General features: G+C 41.4%; 1 protein-coding gene across 3 annotated transcripts in view; it reads right to left on the bottom strand.

Moving 5' to 3' along the window:
* TAFA2 (TAFA chemokine like family member 2) overlaps nucleotides 1-20,131 on the bottom strand; it is a 237,805-nt gene extending 217,674 nt beyond the window's left edge. Inside the window, exon 1 of one of the 3 annotated variants that reach the window (XR_010302066.1) lies at nucleotides 19,263-20,131. The gene's annotated coding sequence lies outside the window, so the exon portion shown is untranslated. The remainder of the gene's footprint in view (nucleotides 1-19,262) is intronic. The other 2 variants (XR_010302068.1, XM_064142241.1) reach the window with 2 other exon arrangements.
* Nucleotides 20,132-22,696: the final 2,565 nt, after the last annotated feature.

Below are 22,696 nucleotides of genomic sequence, written 5' to 3' on the forward strand. Positions count from 1 at the left end.
CTTGAAGCCAAAAATTTCAATTAAATGTTAGGAAACGAAAGGGAGGGAAGGAAATTTGACAAAGACCACAGGACTTGTCGCCAGCAAACTAGTTTCTCTTGGGAATGTTTTGCAGAAATCTTTGGATATTAAAACATCATTATAGTAAAGGTTTGCAAAAACTTTATTTAGGAAGATCATTTGGAGATAGGGACTAGTTTCTTTGAGTAAATTATTGAATACAAACATTACTAAGGTCCATTTCCCCAACTGCCTTTGAAGTGAGCTAGATCTCCAGATTGGTTTTATAAATTTGACCTGGTTGCACCTACTTCTTTAGTTAAGAGAAGGGTTTCATACAGACCTGAGTCAGCACCACTCACGGCAGACATATTTAACAGGTACTTTAATTTTTATTTAGTTAGGAAACTGGATCACAGAATCACAGAATCTTAGGGGTTGAAAGAGACCTCAAGTCCAACCTCTCTGCCAAAGCAGGATCACCTAGGGTAGGCTGCACAGAATGCATCCAGGTGGGTTTGAAAGTCTCCAGAAAAGGAGACTTCGCAACCTCTCCATGCAGCCTGTTCAGGGCTCCAGCACCCTCACTGCAAAGAAGTGCCTCCTCATGTTGAGGTGGAGCCTCCTGTGTTCTACCTTTTACCCACTGTTTCTTGTCCTATCACTGGGCACCACCAAAGAGATTGGCACATTCATGTTGACACTCACCCCTCAGATACTTACAGAGGTTGATGAGATCCCCTCTCGATCTTCTCTTCTCCAGACTAAACAGCCCCAGGGCTCTCAGTCTCTCCTTTATTGGAAAGATGTTCAAGTCCTGAAATCACCCTCATAGGTCTCTGTTGGACTCTCTCCAGCAGACCCCTCTCTCTCTTGAACTGGGGAGCCCAGAACTGGACACAGTAGTCCAGGTGTGGTCTCATGAGGACAAAGTAGAGGGAGAGGAGAACCTCCATAGACCTGCTGGACACGCATTTCTTCATGTATCCCAGAATGCCATTGGCCCTCTTGGCCACAAGGGCACATTGCTGTCCCACGGAGAATTTGCTGTCCACTAGGACTAGAAGGTCTTTCTCCATGGAGCTGTTTTCCAGCAGGACAATCCCTGGTCAGTAGTGGCGCCTGTTGTTATTCCTCCCCAAATGCAGGACTCTGCACTTGTCCTTATTGAACTTCACGAGGTTTGCCTTTACCCAGCTCTCCAGCCTGTTCAGATCTCATTGGATGGTAGCACAGCCTGCTGGGGTGTCAGCCACCCCCTCCAGTTTCCTATGATCAGCAAACTTACTGATGCACTCTATTCCCTCATCCAAGTCACTGACCAAGACCCAGTACTGATCCCTGGGGAACACCACTGGCCACAGGTTTCCAAGTAGATTCTGCAACGCTGATCACAAGTCTGAGCTCTGTTGTTGAGGCAGTTACCAATCCACCTCATGGTCCAATTGCCTAACCCACATTTCTTGACTTTCCCTAAAGGATGTTATGGCAGACAGTATCAAATGCCTTGATTAAAATATTGTTGTCATTTTCACCATGTGGGCTGAATTGTTTGCACATAATCTTTTCACATCCACAAACAACAGTAAATTATGCTGTCTGTCTCACAATTTCCACGTGATTGTTGTTTGTGCTTGCAGAAAGTTTCCACTTGGAGTTGGAGAACTGCAAATTACAACTGAGATCAAGGGAAGCAATAAAGACTTTATGTCTGTGCTAGTTTGAAGCTAGCTAGAATGTTTTGGTGAGAAGAACTAGATCATAGGCTGTGAAAGGAAAACAATGGTGATGTCTACTCCCCTCAGAGTCTTGCTGAAGAAGAAACGAAAACATTAGATAACACTCTCACCATTTTGTCACTCTCTGGCTGGGCTCTGACTGAGCTGCATCTAACCTCACCTTCCACTCACCTTTGCTTCTTAACCTCTTGGCTGAACCTCTGCTCTTCTTCAGGTTTCTGGGGTAAGGTTGAGAGGGGCAGGGGGAAGGTGCAGGGGTGGTTGAGAGCTCCTCCTGGGGACTCAGGTTTCTGGGAGGGGAGTTGTGTTTCTGTATTACCTTTTACCTTGTATATTTCTGTCTATAACAGTATATACTGTAAATATCTGCTTGCATAATGTGCTGGCTGTAAATAAATAGCTTCATTTATATTCCCAGAGCCGACTGAGACTAGTCTGGGTAATTTCTGAAGTGTGGGGGGGCAGGGAACACCCAAACCATCACAATGTCTCTAACAAAGTACAATAGGCATGCATCAGCTGAAAATACAGACCTCCTGTTCAAAAATGTTTTTATAGGAGAGAGTGGAAAGACTTAGTTTATTGGCTCTGAGAAAGACATTTGCATCACCCAAGGTAAAATCTACTGTATTCTCATGTTGAGGTTTCATTCCCACTAGCACTAAGCAGTACTGCTGATGCAGCCCAGCTGGACGCTACAAAAAAACCTAGTGCTCCCCAAAACTAGACTTCCTAGTCCATGTTTAGAGTGAAAGTAGGGTGAAAGTTAAGATTCTAGTGATTTGTTTCTGATGTTCTCGTCAATGCTGCTATGGAAAATAACATTAAAATAAATTGTTTGAAGAATTAATAGCAGCCAAATTTATTTTAGGAAATTATGCTAACAGATTTGGAAAGGCTTGTGAGGAAACAAAAGCTGAAACAATTCAGGAAGGATTCCAAAGTTCTGTTAATTCCATTCTTTTTTTGCAACAAAAATGGAGGCTGATTATAAATACAACCATACAGCAATTTAAATACAATCTGCCAAAAGCTACAAAGGTAATGCTTCAAATTTAATGTGAATAGTGAACCCAAGTTAATATTGCAATCTGCTTAATATGGAGAAAGAATTTAATGACTCTTGAGAGACAGTCACTACAAACACAGTGTGTATGTACCCTGACCACTATGGGTCCCACAAAAGCCACCATGTAAATAGCCTAAAATTATAGAATCATAGAATATTAGAGGTTGGAAGAGACTTCCAGAGATCACCAGTCCTGGAAGCAGGATCACCTAAGGTAGTGCACACAGGAATCCATCCAGGAGAGTTCTGAAGGTCTCCAGAGAAGGAGACTCCACAACCTCACAACAGGGCAGCCTGTTCCAGTGCTCCATTGCCTGCCCTCATCATAATGAAGTTTCTCCATGCTGAGTTGAAACTTTCTATATTCAAGTTTTCTCTGTTGCTCCTTGTCTTATTGCTGCAGATGACCAAAGAGAGACTGGCCCACTCCACTTGACGCCCACCCCTCAGATATTTATAGACACCAATCAGATCTCCTCCCAGCCTTCCCCAGACTAAACAGCCCCAGGGTCTATCAGTCTCTGTTCACAGGGCAGATGCTCAAATCCCTGTGCTTGCTTACAGCAGGTGGATACGTGTGGATATACTACATGAGCTGCTTCCTAGAGGTCATGCAGTCTTATAACCTTAGAATACTTCTATCCCATCCAAGGTATAGAGAGAATGGAATGAAATGGAGTGAGCAGAAATGTTCACTTCGCACACGTGCTGCTGGGCAGTTGTTCGTATTTGGTTTTGTATGAACTGAGGAAACAGAAGAGAACAGGAAAAAAAGAAGCCCAGAGCAGCTGTAGTACTGCCTTGTGTTTTAAAGATATTACCACACAGCTCATGGCTATTCCAGCCATAGGCTCAAGGTTGGCTCAAAACTCAGCTGGGTATGCAATGGTCACTCTGAAACAAGGCTGCACAAATCCTTCATTCATTTTTACCTCAACAGTGCTTACCTTCAATTCAGCTGTACAAACTGCTGATGCTAATTCTTTCTATTATAGACAGGCTCTGGGGTTTCAAACTCTATCCATCACTCTAAATGCAGCTATCCACGCTAACATTTAAAGACAGATCAGGTCATTGGCTTTGAAACCTTGGATAAGAGTTATCACAAGTTACCACAAATAATGTACTAGGAATTTTTAAATTGGGGGGTGAGGTTTAGGGATTTGGGCTTTGGTTTTTCTTTCACTGCATAAGCATTTTTAAATAATTCAAGATTTTTTGCCTTTTTTTTTCTTTTGTTATAAGAGAAGACAGCTAAGTACATAAGAGGGATAATATTTATTCACCGAGAGAAGTATAATACTCAAATTCCTGCAGAAGCTTACAATTTTACCTGTCATAAAAATACTTTGTCTGTACTATAAGTGGCATGAGAAACATTTTTCCCCAATTAATGCAAATAACCAAAGAACTCCTGACAAATGGTACATAGGATACTTCCAAACATAATTAGACCCCTATTCTACAAAGAGGTAAAAGTCACTCATGGGAAAAATCAAAAGCACAAAGGAAATCTTTGTAACATTCTCATTGTTTATTTTGATAAAACATTAGTAGACATTTCAAATTGTATACTTCCCATGTACTTGTAGCTCAAGTACATGGAAAACTGCCACAGATAGGACAACGTTCAGACTTAAGAGCACATAGAATCACAGGATGCTAGGGGATGGAAGTGACCTCTGGAGATCTTCAAGTTTGATCCCCCTGCCAGAGCAGTAGCATATAATATAGCATAGGTCACACAAGAACTCACCCAGAGAAGCCAAAACAATCACCTCACATGTAGACAGTTATCACCAGAAACCCATTTTAGGAGTCAATTTAACCTGAGTCCTGCATCTACTGTCCTTTTTTGCAAGATGACCCAATTTTCAACACCCAAAGTCAAGCAGCACTGGACTCTACTTTCAACTTCAGAGAGCTGCAATAAAGTGGTTTATCCCTTGCACATCACTTCAGTCTTTGAAGGAGTTTCTATTATTCAAATAGGACATTGCAACCTTGAATGTAGTTTTGCAAAGCTTCCTTGTCTAACAGCAAACTGAAATACAACTAAAGATGTATTTTTGTCACTTGTGTCACTTGTGTTTTGTGGGGATCTGGTGGAGGGAGTTTAGAAAGAGAGTAAGAAGTTTTAAAAGGTGTTCTTTTCAGACTCTATATGCTGGCTCAGAAATGTTATTTGATGATGCACCATTATTACCCTTCTTCAAATAACAGGGGATTTAATACCTTTTTTTTTTGAGCAAAGGCTTCAAATTAAAAAGAATAACTTCAAAACACAACATTAGTACTATGCTTTTGAGCAGGCAAAGAAACGTAATATTGTAAGACCTGAGAGACTACTGCTACACCTAGCTGCATCATTCCAAAGCATAAAATTTAATTGCTGAGGAAAAAAAAGATATTCTGGAAAATCAAGTAATCCAAGGTGGTGGCAAAATACAACCGTAGCTTTTCTCCAGCTTCCAGACCCACTAATATAACAACAAAACATAAATTCCAACTAACAGTTTTATTAGTGTTGAAAATGCTGAAAGGTGACTCCAACTTTACCTTTTCAGTCATAATCAAGCACCCGAAAAGCTTTTATTATCCAAGATTCAGAGTGAATTTCAGAGTACCTGCAACGGTTACGTGAAGTGCTCAAGTCTCTTTTCTCTGACAGATCTAGGCCATCTGAGCATGTTTTAAACTTCCTTCATCACCTCAGAGACCGACATTAAAAAGAGGTATGCAGTACTCGGGCTGAAAGCTTTATATTATTGAAGGCTGAAACTGAACACACGGAGTTAACCATGAAGGGATACAATGCTATTTTAACAACCAGCACTAATGACAGAACTGCAAAATTTGCTGTATGTTTGTGGTGTCATTTGCTCAAATCTCCCAACTTTTTTCCAAAAAGCAACTGTGTTACATAGATCTTTGAATCACAGAATCATTGAGGGTGTAATAGACCTTCAGAGATTATCAAGTCCAGCCTATGATCTAACATCACCACATTGACTGGACCATGTCACTGAGTGACACATTCAATCTTTTCTTGAACACCTCCAGAGACAGCAACTCCACCACCTCCCTGGGCAGTCCATCCCAGTGTCTAATACCCCTTTCCATCAGGAAGTACTTCCTGACATCTAACCTAAACCTGGCACAGCTTCAGGCCAAGCTCTTTCATCTTATCACAAGTTGCCTTGGAGAAGAGCCTGTCCCCCACTTTACTACAACTTCCATTCAGCAACTGTGGAAACTAGATCAATCTAGGCTACCAAATAGAAGAATACTCTTCTTCAGAAGAAGAATGCTTTTCAGGAGAGACAGGCAAGAGAGAAGAGGTGGAGGAGAGGCCCTATACATTAGGGATGCTCTGGATGTCATGGGGGTAGAGATTAAGGATGATCAGGTTGAGTCCCTAGGGGGGAGAATTAAGGGGAAGGCCAACAAGGCTGACATCCTGGTTGGAGTCTGTTAGAGACCACCCAACCAGGAAGCAAAGGTTGATTTATTATTCTTTAGGCAGCTGGAGGCTGCCCTCAAGATCACCTGCCCCCAAGATCACCTGCCCTTGTTCTTGTGGGCCACTTTAACCTGCTAGACATCTGCTGGGACTTCAATACTGCAGAGAAGAGCCAGTCTAGAAGGTTCCTGGGGTGTGTGGAGGACAACTTCTTATCTCAGCTGTTACAGGAGCCTACCAGGGATGCAGCAGTATGTATTTACTAGTCAAAAACATCATTCAATTACAAATTTAAGGGAAAAAAAAAAAAAAAAGAGAGAACTAATGGAAAAATAGACTTATTTCATTATTCAAGGAATCATAGAATCAAACAGGTTGGAAGACACCTCCAATATCATCCAGTCCAACCTAGCACCCAGCCTTTTCCAGTCATCTAGACCATGGCACTAAATGCTTCGTCCATTTTTTTCTTGAACACCTCCAGGGACAGTGACTCCACCACCTCCCTGGGCAGTCCATTCCAATGCCAATCACTCTCTCTGCCAAGAACTTCCTCCTAATTCTGCCCAAAATTCCTTGAGCAGAAGCCTAAGTTAAAGATTATGCATGCCCTTCCTTTTCTATTTTAAATGATCTCATCATCATTCTCCTCTAACCCAATTACGATTTTGTTTTCTTCAGTATTAGAAGATATTCACAATGGCTAAAAATGAAAACTCCTTTCAAACCAGGGTTCCACAGAAAGTCATAGATGTACATGTCTTTCTCCAACATATGGTTAAACACTTCTGGAAAATGCTAATGAAATGTCTTCCATAAACATGAAAAGAGCACAAAACAGAACAGAAGCCAGAGGCCAGGTACAGCTGCTCTTCTGAATTGTGTGAAATGTTGGTTACCACCAACCAAAGAAAGAATATGACAAAGCATTTGTCAAAGTCCAAAGCAGCATTTGTTTCTCACGTTCTCGTTTCCTTCTGTTGTTAGAGTCTAGTCCCACTTGTTCTTTGGTTCAAGTCATTACTGAAGTTCCAGAACAGAGCAACCTCTCTTCTCCACCACAAAAGAGAACTACTGGAGAAAATCTAAATCTATTTATTAAGACCACAGTCACTGCAGAACCTCAGCAACAGCTGAAGAGAGATTATCTGTCCAGTATACTGTTGCCTTTTCCAATGGTCTCCAACCACAGACTCTTTTTCACAGGCAATGAATTCATTTCAAGAATTCTCTCAACATGAGGGGAAAGGAGAAAATTTTAAAAGCATGATTTCCAAATAAGAATTTCTACTAGAAACAATCACATTGTGGGTGTCAACATATCAATATGTAGAGAGCTCAACCATCCCCTCTATTTCTTAAACTACCCATGATCTATTATCTGAAACCACCATGGTAGGCTTGACAACCTTTGGCAAAGACCACCTGAGAAAGTTTTCCTTAGCCAATAAAACAAAACCCCAAATGTGGTAAAACAGAGAAAGATGTACCTTTACATCTTTACAATCTGTTATTACTCCACCCTGAACTCCACAGCCCAATGCTGAACCAAGAATTTACTGTATACACAACAAAGTTATGCTCATCTATCTCATGGTTTCTGTTGACAGTATAGACTAATTTACACCAGTTATGCAACTGTCACATAACTATTCACACACAATCATTTCACAAGTTTTTGAGAATTGTTATACTTAGATGTATAGAGACTTAGATGTATTTTACAGGCAAGTGGAAATTAAAAGAAATAGACAGCTACAAATCATCTCCTCAGGAAGAAGGCTGTGTATTACCAGAAACTACTTGAGTCAGGATGCTGAAAGAAAGACACAGAGAGACTGTGATGAGCAACTCAGAACAGCTGTCAACATAACATTAAGTCATAGCTTCTTACTGTTTCCAGTAAAATAGGAAAATTTATATTGTATTTGCTACACACAGACTTCTATCTCTTTAACTGGTAGGAAGTTTGGGGAAATAAAAGATATTTTGCTTTTAAAATGTGGGCTTGAATCATCTTAATCATTTACTAGTAAGAAATATTTTATTTCAGCTGACAGAATCAGGCCTGCCACATTACTATGCCAAGAAACCAGAAAAGACTGCAATCGAAGTGCTGAACCACTAATTCCAGCTTCCAGAGGAATGAGGAAAGAAGCTACCTGCTTAATTACTTACTTATCTGCATACTTAGCTATTAACTCAAAAGGGGCACAAAGGTGCATTGGGCACAAGTAAGTTGTGAACTTACAGTATCCAACAGAGCACAGGATACACACTGCATCCCTCAGCTCACATGACAAGAATTCTACATAGCTCCAAAATCTCTAAGCATCTTTTTCAATCATATGTATGTTGCACTCATTTTAATGTCTGCTGATTGAGAGAAAGAGATTTCCCCCAGGAACATTTTCATTATTGTTCCCACAGAATAACTGTGAGAATTACGTGTAAGCTTCAACACACAATGAAAAGAGTAAGTCTCTAACAGACTTCCTCCAACAACACCTTGAACAGAAGGTTCAAAGCTGAACGACTAAAGCTTTTTAAAATGCACAATTCTACCTACTACCACGGCAAGGTCATGGACAACATTTCCTTCTGTGAATCATTTCCATATTTTGCTAAAGTGGCACTCTAAGTAGCAGAGAAAAAAAAGATATTAGAATTCTTGGGAAGTTTATTGGAATTTACCACAAGCTAAACTATTGGCAGAATGTATATACATTTACTTCACATCTATTAACTAGATGTAATTAAGCATAATGACAAAAATCAGAATTATAGAATCTGAACTAGTAGATATTATTTAATAAATACTCAGGTGCAATGGAACCTGTCAGCAATAAATGTTGGACTCATCATTACTGAGCCATCTGCAAACTTTGTATTAGATAATAATTTAATCTGAAGAATTATTCTAACAGACTGAATATTGCCGTTACCAAAAGAACACATGGGAATCATAGAATGGTTTAGGTTGGAAGGGACCTCAAAGATCATCCAGTTCTAACCCCCACACACACCTCTCACTAGAACAGATTGCTCAAGGCTTCTTCCAACCTGGCCTGGAACACCTCCAGGGAGGGAACAGCCACAACCTCCCTGGGCAACCTGTTCCAGTGTCTCACCACCCTCACTGCAAAGAACCCTTTCCTAACGCCTAGTTAGAATCTCCCCTCTTCCAACTCAACCCCATTACCCCTTGTCCTGTCATTACAAGAACAACGTACCAATTCCACAATGTCCACACCCATGCAATACATATGGAATATTATTTGTGTTTGTGCTTAAGTTTACTGAAACATTTTCTCAGGATGGCCAAAGAGCATAAATGTTTTTTTTAATGTAATCAAAACAAAAATTAACTATTAATCCATCCATCTGTGCATCTTTGTATGTGTGAGAGTTCTATTAAAACAGCATATGCAGTAGTCTTGTCTATGTTACTGATGACAACATGGTGGCTATTAGACTGATGTAACAGTCTCAATGAGTTTCCAAATAAATATATTCTAATGAGATAATCCCTCAAGCATAGATATGGAGAAATGTTACCTAAATAATGTCATTTCAACTGCAGAATTGGTTTCAAATTAGTTGTTTCTTTCTAATGCTATAATTATCAGGAAGAATGCAGTTAGTCAGAAAAGATGAAGTCTCAAAGTGCATAATGTTTAATAGCTCATTAAACGGAAAATATATTGAAAATTTGGGAACCAGAATGACTTGCAGTTAACTGTGAGTTAACTGGTGGGTCAGGGCACATGAAAAGAGACTTCTGTGGCAGGAAAGCAATTTGGTAATGCTGACTGCAGTCTGCACTTACTTGACATTCGGAAAGATCATATGACACCAATGCAGATGAGGTGAACGGTGAAGAGAAAAAGAAGAGCAAGGAGAACTAGAGGAGAAAAAGTTAGACTGTGAATGACTAGGAGGATGACGAGGAAGAGGAGAATGTGTCAATTCAATTTTTAGGTGGGAATGGAACCAGGTGTTTTATTAAAAAGACTTGGTGCATTCATGCAGCTATAGTGATAACTATGTCATCACTTTTCCCACAGAGGGAGTTTATGTAGAATTCATAGAGATGAATAATTAGTCATGTTAAAATTTCTCTTTGGATAAGAAAACAAAGTAACTCTTATGTACCCATTGCTCTCAGTATGACTTTAAAAGCATGTTTCGTTTTTTAAAAGCATGAAGTTTATCTCTACCAGGTGTCAAACAATGCAACAAATCAAATCAATGCCCAAGAAATTCTGAAGCATTTAACTATACTGTTTAAAAAAAAAAACAAAAAAACAACCAAAACACAAAACACTGGAACATTACACCACAGTCTCAAAGCCAGTGAAGCCCTAAACATCTGAGCTAAGATTAAGCTTTCTTTTGGTACACTTTCATACAAGCAGTGACGTCAACAATTACATGAGAGAACACAAACATGATCAGAATGGGAGAAAGCAGCTGTGCATTTGTATGGTTGGAACCAGATGCACGCCACAGACGACTGCATAAACATGAGAGCTAAAGCCTCTTAAAATCACATACAATCATCTAAAAGCACAAAATGACGTAACAAGTACTGCAGCATTTGGGCTCAGATTCCCAGATAGAGCACAAGAGCTTAACAGGAGAAAAAAGTTATCCAGAGTAACATTTTTTTAATGTATTTACTACAGCTGATCACCACAGTAAAACAAAATCTGGGATACAAACACCAAAAATACTTCTATCAATCTACCAGTTTTAGCTAACACATAGTTAATTTTCTTAACAGTAGCTCATAAGGTCTTGTGGTTTGCATTTGTGACCTTGGAAATGTCAGCAGCCATAGATGGGACCACAACATAGCAGGTATACCTCTGAAGAGACTACAGTTTATGGATAAGGTCATGCTGGAGCATATACACTCCTAAGAGACTGCAGCCTACAAATGAGTCAACACCGGAGCAGGTACATCACTTAAAGGGACTGTGGCAAATGGATATCACCACACCAGAGCAGGTACATCTCAAACTGACTGGAGCTGTCACAGCAGGCATACCCCCGAAGAGATTGCGTTCTCTGGCAAACTCCATGCGGGAGCAATGGCAAGAGTAAGAGTTCATTGCAGTGTTAAACCTGTAGCCTGATCCAAAAGGAGTAGGACTCAACACTGTTAACAGATATATGTTTAAACTGCCGTAACTCATTATTTGAGTTGCAGGTTGTAAGAACTACCCCAGCAGGAACCATCCCAAGCAACAGAGGATGAGGCTCACAAATAGTGCAATTACATCACTGACCCAGACTGAACTGGCTTTGGTGCCCAGTAATTTCATACCACACACTACACTTCTCCTGTCCTGAAAGACCACGGCAAACACAGAATCCAAGTCATGGACTAAAACACAATGGACATTTTATGGGATGTTCCACAAACTAAGGGAATTACATCTGTATATATATCGAAGGGGAGGAAGGAGAGAGAGGTGGTTAATCAGAATGTATTGGATGGTGGGTTTGGTTGGGATAGCATAGTAATCCTCCATTTCAGGGTTCCACTGAGTGATGAATGTACAAACCCCATCATATAACGGAATTTCAGAGACACAGAGAGTATCAGAATCTCAAAGGGTCCCTTATAGAAGTAGGCCCAGAAGCCCTTAACAGAAGTAGATAACAAATGTAGAAGTCTCGAATATATCCCTAGCAGAATCCCCCATCCACAATTCTCTATTGCCAGAAGTAGCTGTCTGAATACACTTTCTTACCTTGCAATTAACCAACAGAACCCAGCCTCATATACAAACTAAAAGCATTCCCCTATCAAAGATGCCAGCATGTCCAGAGGCCTAGCTTCTGCAGGATGTTTTGTTTAGCTCACATATGAAAACAAGTTTGCAGCTTCTAGTTCATATGCAAAGGAATATTTCGCAATCCCATGCATTCTGCACTCATCCTTGAAGCTCTTGCTTGCAGAACAGCAGCTGCACCAGGATAGAATTAATTTTCTTCATAGTAGCTTGTAAGTTACTATGTTTTGGATTTGTGGCCAAAACAACATTTGCTAGAGGAAGATGGGTTTAGTTATTGCTGAACAGTGCTACAGAGCATCAAGGCCTTTTTTTCTGTTCCACACATGGCCCCATGAGCAAGGAGATTGGAAATGCAAGTCGGCTGACCCAGCTGGCTGTCCTTACCACATGATATCATGCTCAGCAGTAAAGGCTGACATGAAGGGGAATATCTGAGTTAAGACATTTGTCTTCCCAGGTATCGTTATGTGTGATGGAGTCCTGCTTTCCTAGAAATCACTGAACATCTACTTGCCAAAGGGACACAATATTCTGCTTTGCTTATTTGCACAGCTTTTGCTTTACCTATTAAACTGTCTTTATCCCAACCCACGAGTTTTCCCACTTTTGCTCTTCCAATTCTCTCCCCCATCCCACTGAGGGGGAGTGAGATAGCAAGCAGCTGAATGGGGTTGAGCTGCCTATCAGAGTGAAACCAGAACAATCAAATTGCAATGTTTTTAAACAGAAATTAATAAAATCTTGTTTCTATAAAGAAAATTCAATCTGCATGGGAAAAAAACACAAACATTGTCCAAGTCAGAAGCTAAATCAGGACCCATCTTCATAGTCATGTCTTTCTCTGAACATCTATGGCACAAATACCAATGCAATGCACTGCTTATGAAGGTTTAGACACTTTGGTAGTAATGTGGTTTACATAGTACCTTAGCTCCAGTGCAAGAAATATCCCTTGTGATTCTAGATGGAATAGAAAAAAGAAGGATCACATAATGAGAAGTGCCAGGAAACATTCAGCATATTGGCTGATAGTATCATACCTGAATTTATAGCATGTTATGCCAGCATACAAATACAATATTTCTTCTGTCTTGATTCTAGGAAGCTTATAAATCAGAACTTATCTCATTTTATTTGCTGCTGTTACCAGACCTCAAGATGAAAATCCCCATCTTAAGTACAGCTTCTTTGTTACAATACGTAGATAAAATATTTTAAAGCTAAATAAGCACATAGGTAACACAGTCCACAGAAGGCATTCTTCTGTTATGATTCTGAAGCAGATTTTTTTTTCTCGCAATTAAGCTTTAAAGATGACCTCATTTCTTGCAGAAATACTACACCCTGACATACTTTGTCAGAAAACTGTATTTCACTTCATTGCCACATCAGGAACATTGCATTTGGAAACTTACATGACTGCAATTGCAGTTAATAGAGGCTAGCTACTTGTAATATCTTTCTGACAATTACCTGACTTTATATAGTCTCTCTTCTGAATTTAAAGGGACTGAATGTTTACAAAAAGGTGTAGGACTGACAAGAAAAATCAAAACAAAGCTCAAATCTTGAATTTATACTCAGAATACAGGCACAAACGTGTCATCTCAAGAGCACCCCACCTACATGCCTTCAACATGGATCATTCTCAGGAGTTAGCAACATTTATTCCGGCTCTCTTCAGAAAAGTTGTCAAGTACATAATTAATTTGCTTAGCCCCACTGAAGACAAACAACTGAAATGCCTTGTGTGATCAGACCTCAGGCTCTGTCTCTCTCCTAATTTTTTCTATTGGTGACTTTTGCGACTTTTACATTTCTACAGCAACAACTGCACAAAGACTACTAACACATTGTAGATAAACCATGAGACTAGCTCCAGATGGTACTGACTCTCATCCCCTGCCAGAGAAGATCCAAATTTCAGTTTCCTGTGTACAAATGGCAGAGAAAGCCATCACCTTTCATCAAAATTATCAAGCTGTTCTGTGTTAACTTTGCAGTGCCGTTAAGTGCAATGAAACAACAGCCAACCACATGGTACCACAGTACCGTCAGGGTTGGAAGAGACCTCACAGATCATCAAGTCCAACCCTTTACCACAGAGCTCAAGGCAAGACCATGGCACCAAGTTCAGCCTAGAACTCAAAAGGCCAAAGAAATAGCTTAAACAGGAGCAAACACTAAAATAGTACCAACTGAAGGTGGATATAGAGCACATAGTTTAAACACAATGTTCACAGGTGTCCCACTTGCATGACCACATGGCTGACTGAGACCATATATCAGAAGCTCTGGGACAAGTTCTCATACGTGTAGTTTCATGTGGTGAAGGAGAAGCCACAGGAAGACTGGAACCAGGAAGAGTGTGCTGTGTAAACACGTTCAGATGAGCACAAGAAGCCATTTGGTGACTCAAGGGCTGCATCATATCCTCTCCCTAATTCCAGGACAACACATGTTTGACAGAGATGAGTGGAGAGCCACATACATACTGCACAACAAACTACTTTGTGGCAAGATGGACAAGAGGCCACAGCTCTCCCTTATCAATATATAAAGCAGAAACTGCATTAGGTGAGTGTAAAAAAAATATAGAAGTAAATGTTGTGGATGTTGAGTCCAGTAGCTCATCTTCAAATAGTGGATGCCAACACTGCAATAGAGGTAAGAGATTTTATACACAGAGAGAAGCTGGCAAACAACCAAAGTAAAAACTTGGTTATCTATCTGAAATATGTTTCACACTTTACCAGCCCATTACTTATTATTTTGCTATTTATACAGTAAAATAGGTTTCTTGAACTGTACTTGCACATCTATTTACTGTCGATGTCTGGCAATCTAAAGCACCTTATGCAGCCTTAGTTCCAATTTGTAATTCAAGCACAGAAAATTACCAAACGCCCATGAGTTTGAAAACCCCCTGTGTGCTATCACCTCTGGGCTGCACTGTACTAAGGCTTCCCCCCTTAGCACTGTTAAAGAGATACACATAGTAGAGGCAGCTGTACGCAACGCCTTCCTGTTCAAGTTTTATATTACGAGATCATGAAGTTGTGAAATGAGGTTACTGGGAAATGTAAGCTATTAGCATAGTAGAGATTATGAGGTTTGCTAAGCTTTAAATGAGGAAAAAGAAGCAATTTCCCACTTTTTACAGGTACAATTACACAAGTAATCCTTTTATAATGCAAACGATATAGGAGCCACTCTTGTAAGTTCTTACTCCCAGAAAGAGGAAGGATCAAATCCATACAAAGCATTTTCTGATGCTGCTTCAAGCAATGGCTACAGGCACAATGTACTCTACAAATCAGTGTCCTGATTCATCCAATCAGAAGACAAAACTAAGAAAGCTTTTTTTAGTGACTTTGTCCCATTTTACATATGTGGTGTCCTGCCATAACCAGTACTGTAAAGCACAGTGTCTATTTTGATCCCTTCTATTTCCAAAGCACTTTTCAAAACACACTGAATGAAACAAGGTCTATTAAAATGCCTGGAATTGTTTATCCTAAAAATGTGACGATTCTTCACCAGCAGTAGGAAAATTAAGGGGCCATTATAATTTTGTCTCATCATTTGATAAATAACTATCTATAATAGGTGAGAAGGGCTGGTGAGGACATACAGAGAAAAAAAGCACAACACTCAATATTTTCCCAAGTTCTACCATGAGCAAAAGGATAAATCAGTTATCTTACAGTTGACGTTTCAACATTCATTCTGATGAGGTCTATAAACCTAAACAGAGTTATGAGGAGGAGTGTTTGGAAGTATGTATTAGCAGTATACAAAACCCAAACACTTGGCCAAATTTCCTGTTGAAACAACTCCAAGAGTGGGCCCCTGTTTTTAGAAAGTGTTTGCACTTCAAGTGCAAAGATGTGTACTTGCAGTAGATTCTGTGAAGCTCAGTATGCTATGTAAACGTTTTCTCATCCTAAAAGAAAAAAAAAAAAACACAACAGACAAGCAAGATCCTTTTAAAGTGCACATTTAAAATCAGTGATCTAAGGATAATAGAGCAAATCTCCAGCTGGTTTCAAATGTCAATGCTTCAAACACTCCAACGGAGCAATGCAAGTCTGTATCAGCTGAGGACGCCCCTCTTAACACATGAAAATGGTCATGAACTGGGACAGGTCAGTCTTCAGCTCCGCTGGAATAGAAACCTTCTGCTAAATTTATCCAAACAAAAATTTTGCCTAAATGCCTTTAAAATTCAGCATCTCAGAAAGTAAATAGAAAATGCACTTTCAAATGAAAAGCTACTACTACCTGAGTTATCTGGAGCTGTAGCAGAAAATCAATGAAAGACATTTAAATGAGATGTTTAAATATAGACTGTAAATAAGAGACAGAACATCAGTTAATTAGATTTGCAGTGTCTTCTCTTGCTTTAGCCTCTGCATCATCATGCAATCTTTATTTATTTTGTTTGATGGCGTTTGGCTAATAAATACATTGATGAATTACATCAGTAAATGTCATCCATATATCACAAAAATAAGACATACTCAGCGTTTCTGGAACACTAATGTTAAAGGAATTTTTTTGTTTGTTTGAACTTTCAGTACTTAAAGGAAATAATACTGCTTTGCTGCATAAACTTCCTGATGTTTATTCTAATTTTCAGTGAACAAACAGCTGCAGAATAAGGTGACTTAATGAAGCATTGCTAATAAAATGATGCATAAGTTAAAACAGAGACACAGAACTGTTTGCTCACTGACAGCTGTATCATTCAGAATAATTTTTCAAAATGGTGATTACATTTTTTAGTAGAGTGTTAGATATTGTGTTCTTCTACCATCCAAAGTCAGTGCTTTCCTTTACTATGACAGTTATCATTGCTCCACTACTTATAAGTAAACCATGCAACATATTTCTAATACACTATTTAGACTTCACACAGGTTGATAAGCAGCAACGCAGCCAGCAACAAACTTAAGTGTGAAGATGCTCAGAGATGCTCTTATAACACTTCCATGGTATGTTTTGCTCACCAATAACACAGTCTGCATTTGTAAAGAAGTCATTTATCAAGTCTGTCATCACCTGTGATGAAAGTTCTTTGCTCTTACATGCCTCTCATGTCACCACAATTCAACGTAAAATATTGTTTCCTTTATGTAAATCTAGACAGAGTTCAATGAATTGTCACTTTGCAACCTGCCAGTAAAGATATCACCAATATCCAACTACACATACATCTATGTACTTCCATGCATAAAACATTTTTCAGGTGTTCTCCACTAAAATTATCAAGTGCACTACAAGCATCTACACATAAAGCTGACATCTTTCATATCATAAAAACAGACATGTAATGAGGTTCCCCATATGACCAGTATGACAAAAGACACCAATGGTCACAGCATGATGGAAATCAAGGTTTCATCTCAAAGTCATCCACTACCAGCAGCATATCTAAAATTAACAACACATTTCTGAAACCCCTCCTTATGCTCAAACAACATGTGGAACCATGAATAGTAATCCTGATTTGCTATCAACTGAGCAAAGTTTTCCACCAAAATTATGGCACTTAGGTAGTTCACATTTATAAGAATAACAGTGATGTAGTTTTGGACACCATGAGATTATAAAACAAACAAACAAAAAAAAAAAAAACACATAGCTTTCGGTATTTCCTCAGCAGTATCAGCTCTCAGAAATGTTAACAAACATATCTTAATTACTTTACTACTGTCAACTGTGCACTCACAAAACAATTTGGGCATCAGTATGAAATGACAAGCCCAAGTACTCTGAAAAAAATGATACAAAAATGTAACCTTTGCCACCTTGATAAAAACCCCTTAGTATGCTCTTTCCCAACTTTTCCTAAGCTATATTCCTGGTACTACTGAACTATTTTTCCAGAGTTCATCCTACCCTGCAGAAAAGACTCTTATCTACTTGACTTTACTCAGATAAACCCACAAGTAGCTTTAAAGTGTTAAATACAAGGCAGTCTGAATGCTAATGTCTGAAACAGAGACCAGATAACAATTATCGTTTAGTCAATAGTAATTTAAATGTATCCACTGCTGTGCAAAGACCCTAAGACCCTGAACACTTTACAGGGCTTTCAGGGATAGGGGTTGAGTATGTTTATTATTTAAATTGACAGTTCTACGTGAATCAAAGCACAGTTCTTTAAACACTGAGCCAGTGTCTACTGGGGAGGGGTGTGTGATAGAAGTGAAGTACTTGCTTAGTGTCCTTAAAAAAATACTGATGATCTCCAAACAGAAGCTGGAAAGAGACAAGCTTAACTACACATGTAATTTGAAATGCTCCAAGCAATTACTTTAAGTCTCCGTACACCTGACGCACACAGAACACACACGCATGGCAACTTCTAGCAAGGTAGTGCAAGCTATTGCTCGCAATTATCTGCATAGAGAACCTAGGGTCCGGTCCTACGACTCCACGGTAACAGGCTATTTTAAAACTTTCCCTTACAAAGCTCTGAATGGGGTGGGAAAAGGGAAAAGTCTTCTCACTGTGACACACAGAACCTGCAACAGATTTTACTACTACATGCGCTCACCGAAATGCCGAGAAAGCAACGTGGATATGTTTCATACTATATACACCGCAACCTGGGGAATGTTACACACAAAAAGAACTGAAACCACCACCGTCCCTTTACAGTTCTACTTTTTAAAGGATTCGCAAAGGGACTCCTCGCTCTTTTAGCCGCTCTTTGGAGGCGCCGATAAAGCGTCCGGGCTCCACAGAAGAGTAAAGCCCCAAATGCCTGCAGGTGCTACGAGTTAGCGGCCACTGCTCCTATACCAGTAGATAGGATTAAAAAGGAGCGGCTTCCCCTAAAGCGTTCCTTTTAATAAAATCACTTACAATTCCAAGAAAAAAATTAAAAATACATTTTAAAAAGCCTTGCCGATCTCCCGGCACGGGGCTGTGGCACGAAAGGCGGCGAAAGCTCCTGCCCATCACACACGGCTTTTTACAACTTTCGGGAAGCGGGAAACAGGCAGCACCCAGCAGCCTCCCTCACACACTCTGCGCCTGGCGCAGCTGCGGCCGCTCTCTGCCCGCCGCTCCGCGGGTCTCCGCCAGCCGCGGAGGGCATCTCCCATCCACCCCCCACCAGCGCCCAGACGAACACGCAAACCCAAGCCCGTCAGAGCGCTCCAAGCACCTACCTGCAGCTCTGCTTCCTGCGGGGAACACCTAGCGATCGGCCGCCTCCCGTCGCGGGGGAGCTCCGGCCTCACCGCCCAGGCATCGCTGGCAAGCGCCCCGCGAGCGCCCGGGGGCATGGAGCGGCTCCCCTCGGCTCGGCTCCTCTTGGCTCGGCCGCGCTGGGGCACGCAGCCGTCCCGCCGGGGTCCGAATCTGCCCCCTGCCTCTTTCGGAGTACACCAGGAATCCGACTAAGAGATGCCAGAGGAAGGATGAAGCAAGTAGAAAGGGAGGCAAGATTTGAAGTGTTTCTTGTACGCGATTTCAGAGTATCAATCAAAATAAAAGAGGACTAAGTACGTATTAGCTATGAGAAAAGCGAGGGGCGCCGAAGTCCTGCAGCCCTGTGTGGCTCTAGCCCGTTCGCCAGCTGCCCGCGGTCCCGATTCAGCCCCGCCGGCAAAGGGAGAAAAGCCGTCGCGTCCTGCAGCAATCCCTCCGTTAGAGCATCGCTGATTGGTTTGCCTTTCGCACACAGCACGGTATCTCCCTCTCGCTGCCTCCTTCTCCCCCTGGAGAAAGTAATAGGAGAGCGAGCTTCACCTTCAGCAGCAGCCGCACCGCGGAGGGGCGGCGGGACGAGCAGAGGCAGCTCCACGCGCACCTTGCGCGGGGCGGAGGGAATGACGCCTTTCTCCTCCCCAGGGTTTATCTGGCTCCTCACTGCTCTCCTCTTCAGCCTCTTTACGAGGCAGTAGGTGCCCGCCACAGCAGCTCTGCCTGAATAAAGAGTGGGGCTCCGCTGGCAGCCTCACGCACACCGGGGCTGGGCCGGCTCCCACCTAACCCGCCCCCTCAGCTCTCTTCTCCCCTCCCTCTCTCTGCCCCTCCCGCTTCTCCGCTCCCCTCCCTGAGCGGCAGGACGAAGGGTGCGAAGTTTTCGCACAAACACACGTGGCCGCGGCGAGGAGGAGATTTGCGTTGCGGACACTGGGCGGCTCTGCCTCCGCTCCCCGGGGCCCTCCTTTCCCCCGCAGTGGCAAACGGGCGGCAGGCAGGGAGGGAGGGAGGTAACGAGCGAGCCAGCCAGCCAGCCAGCCAACCAACAGGCCGGCGCGAAAAGCTACGCCGGGGCAGCGGAGTTGGGCCGCGGCAGCTGGAGCGGGGGCAGGGGCAGGAGGGAGGTGGCGGCGCAGCCGCCGCGCACAAAAGCTGGACTGTGTCTCCCTCCAGAGGGAGATGGGAGTCACGCACTGTGGCTTCGACGGAGGAGTAGCCGCGGCCTCGGCTTTCCCCAGAGGTGCCTGGGAGGTGGGATGGTAGGCTTGGTTCAGGAAGGCAGGGGAGCGCAGTACGTGTCGGATACTGAGGGCCTCTTCCTCCTATGCTTAAAGAGGTTGTGGGTCGCAGCGATCTGCCACGGCTGTTGGTTACTAGAGTGAAATGTTAATGGATGAGAATAAATAAAACTGTAGCTTGCTGGCTTATTTCAGTGTGGTTTGTGTTGTTCCAAGTGGAAGAGATGGGAGGAAGCCAAAGGTGAGAAAGGGTCCTCGTTCATTATAGTAATACCAAACAGAGTTAAATTCTGTTTTCTCCTGGAATCCTTGCCTACTCCTAGATTAAATGTGGATGAATACATGCAGCATTTAAAAGCACTGATACACTGAATTGTCTGTTGTCTGTACTTGGTGTCTACCATCTATTACAAAAAGAAGTTTTCTGAACGTAGGGGTTTGAGTCCTTCCCTGTCATCACAGCTTTACCATATTGACAGTCAGCTCTGTGAGAAACTGAAGAGGCAAGTCAAACACTTCCTTGATAATGTTCACGCTAGAGTTCCTACATGTGAGTAATGATCAGCAGAATGTTTGAATAATTTTTTTTCAAAGCAAATACAGACCTAAAGGTCTACGCTATAGTTTTGTTTTGTTTTGTTTTGTTTTTAAAGGGGAGCGGGGGGGGGGGGGGGGGGGGGGTGTGTGTGAAGAAAATACTTCATGCACACAGTGATGCAGCTGTAGAATGATATACAAAGAGGCTGGTACAGAAAGGGCAAGTTAAAAGTAGCCTTTGGTGCATCTGTCACAATTGCTGTTTCAGCAAGCACTGCAGTATGCATGTACATATCTGGATGCAGACTGCAGCCAAATTACAAGGCTGCAGGTTGTAAAGACAAATGTGGCTTTACCTTGTTGACTTGGATGCTCATGCAGTAACATCACAGTTTCCTTAGTCTGTAACTGTGTTTCTGCATTTGCCGATTGTTAAAATAATGCAGAGGGAACTGAAACAATCAAGACCCTGCTGTTACCAGCAAAGTAATTTCAGTGCAATAAGGTAGACTCAAACTACTGGGGATCAACAGGGATTGGATGTTCCTGATCCATCAATGCAAAATGACCAGAGATCTAAAATACATACTGGAACGGGTAACTTTTTGTGTTTCATGGGTCATTGTATCACAAGTACTGTTCCTGGATTAAAAACAGTCAAAGCACATCGAAAATATAATTACAGCTACTAAAATGCAACTACAGCAGGTGTTGCACTTTAGACATAACAAACACCTTGTAATTATAAGAGCACGTATACCTCCATTAGCTGTGTATATTATTACACTCGATTTGACTGTGTGTTGCAAGACCAGAGGATATTTGGTAGTTTCATATTGGTGCCCTGCTGTTACAGAAATGAGGTGAACACTTCTGAAGATACAGAACTATTATCACTCAGCTAAAACAATACAGACAAATTGCATGCAAACAACAGAGGGAAAAGCAGCAGACAAAGCAATAGCAAAGCTTATATGTTTTGAAACACAGGAATTTTGTCTGTGCAAGTCTAGGAAAATGTAATCATTACTTGCAGTGCAATGCTGCTGCCTGATCAATTGTTTCAGATTCCTTTACACAACACCTGAAAATCTGAGCAAATCTGCAGTACCCACACATGAGTTGTGTCACAGCTTGCAGAAAGACATGCTTTCAGGAAGCTTCTCTACATGCTTCCACAGTATGGCTAACACTGCAGGGAAGAGTTGAAGTGACCCATTGCACCTGTACAGTGCAGCTGCTTTTGCAGATGCTTAATTAGTAAGTCTGACTCATCTGCAAAGGTGCATTTGCACATGGACAGTATAATGAATTTACCATTTCCTGGAAATATTAGATTGGCAATCTTTGTCCTACACTAGCTATGCCTATGCCTTTCTGACTGAAAAAGTGCTAGCTGAATACTATGGCCTTACAACACAATACAGTTAAAAAACACAATTCTTGTGTGGATATTCTCTCTTCATTCCTGCAACTTGTTTAATTTTAAGCTAGGGTCACAATTTCCTACTTTGCATCCATTTATAGGGCTCTTCTACACACTAAAAAGCATAAAATGTGAAAATGAGCATTGGCACTCATAACAGATACAATGATCAGAACAACTTCAGCATTTCCAT

This window comes from Pogoniulus pusillus, chromosome 4 (genome assembly GCF_015220805.1).
Source record: "Pogoniulus pusillus isolate bPogPus1 chromosome 4, bPogPus1.pri, whole genome shotgun sequence".
Lineage (NCBI taxonomy): Eukaryota > Metazoa > Chordata > Aves > Piciformes > Lybiidae > Pogoniulus > Pogoniulus pusillus.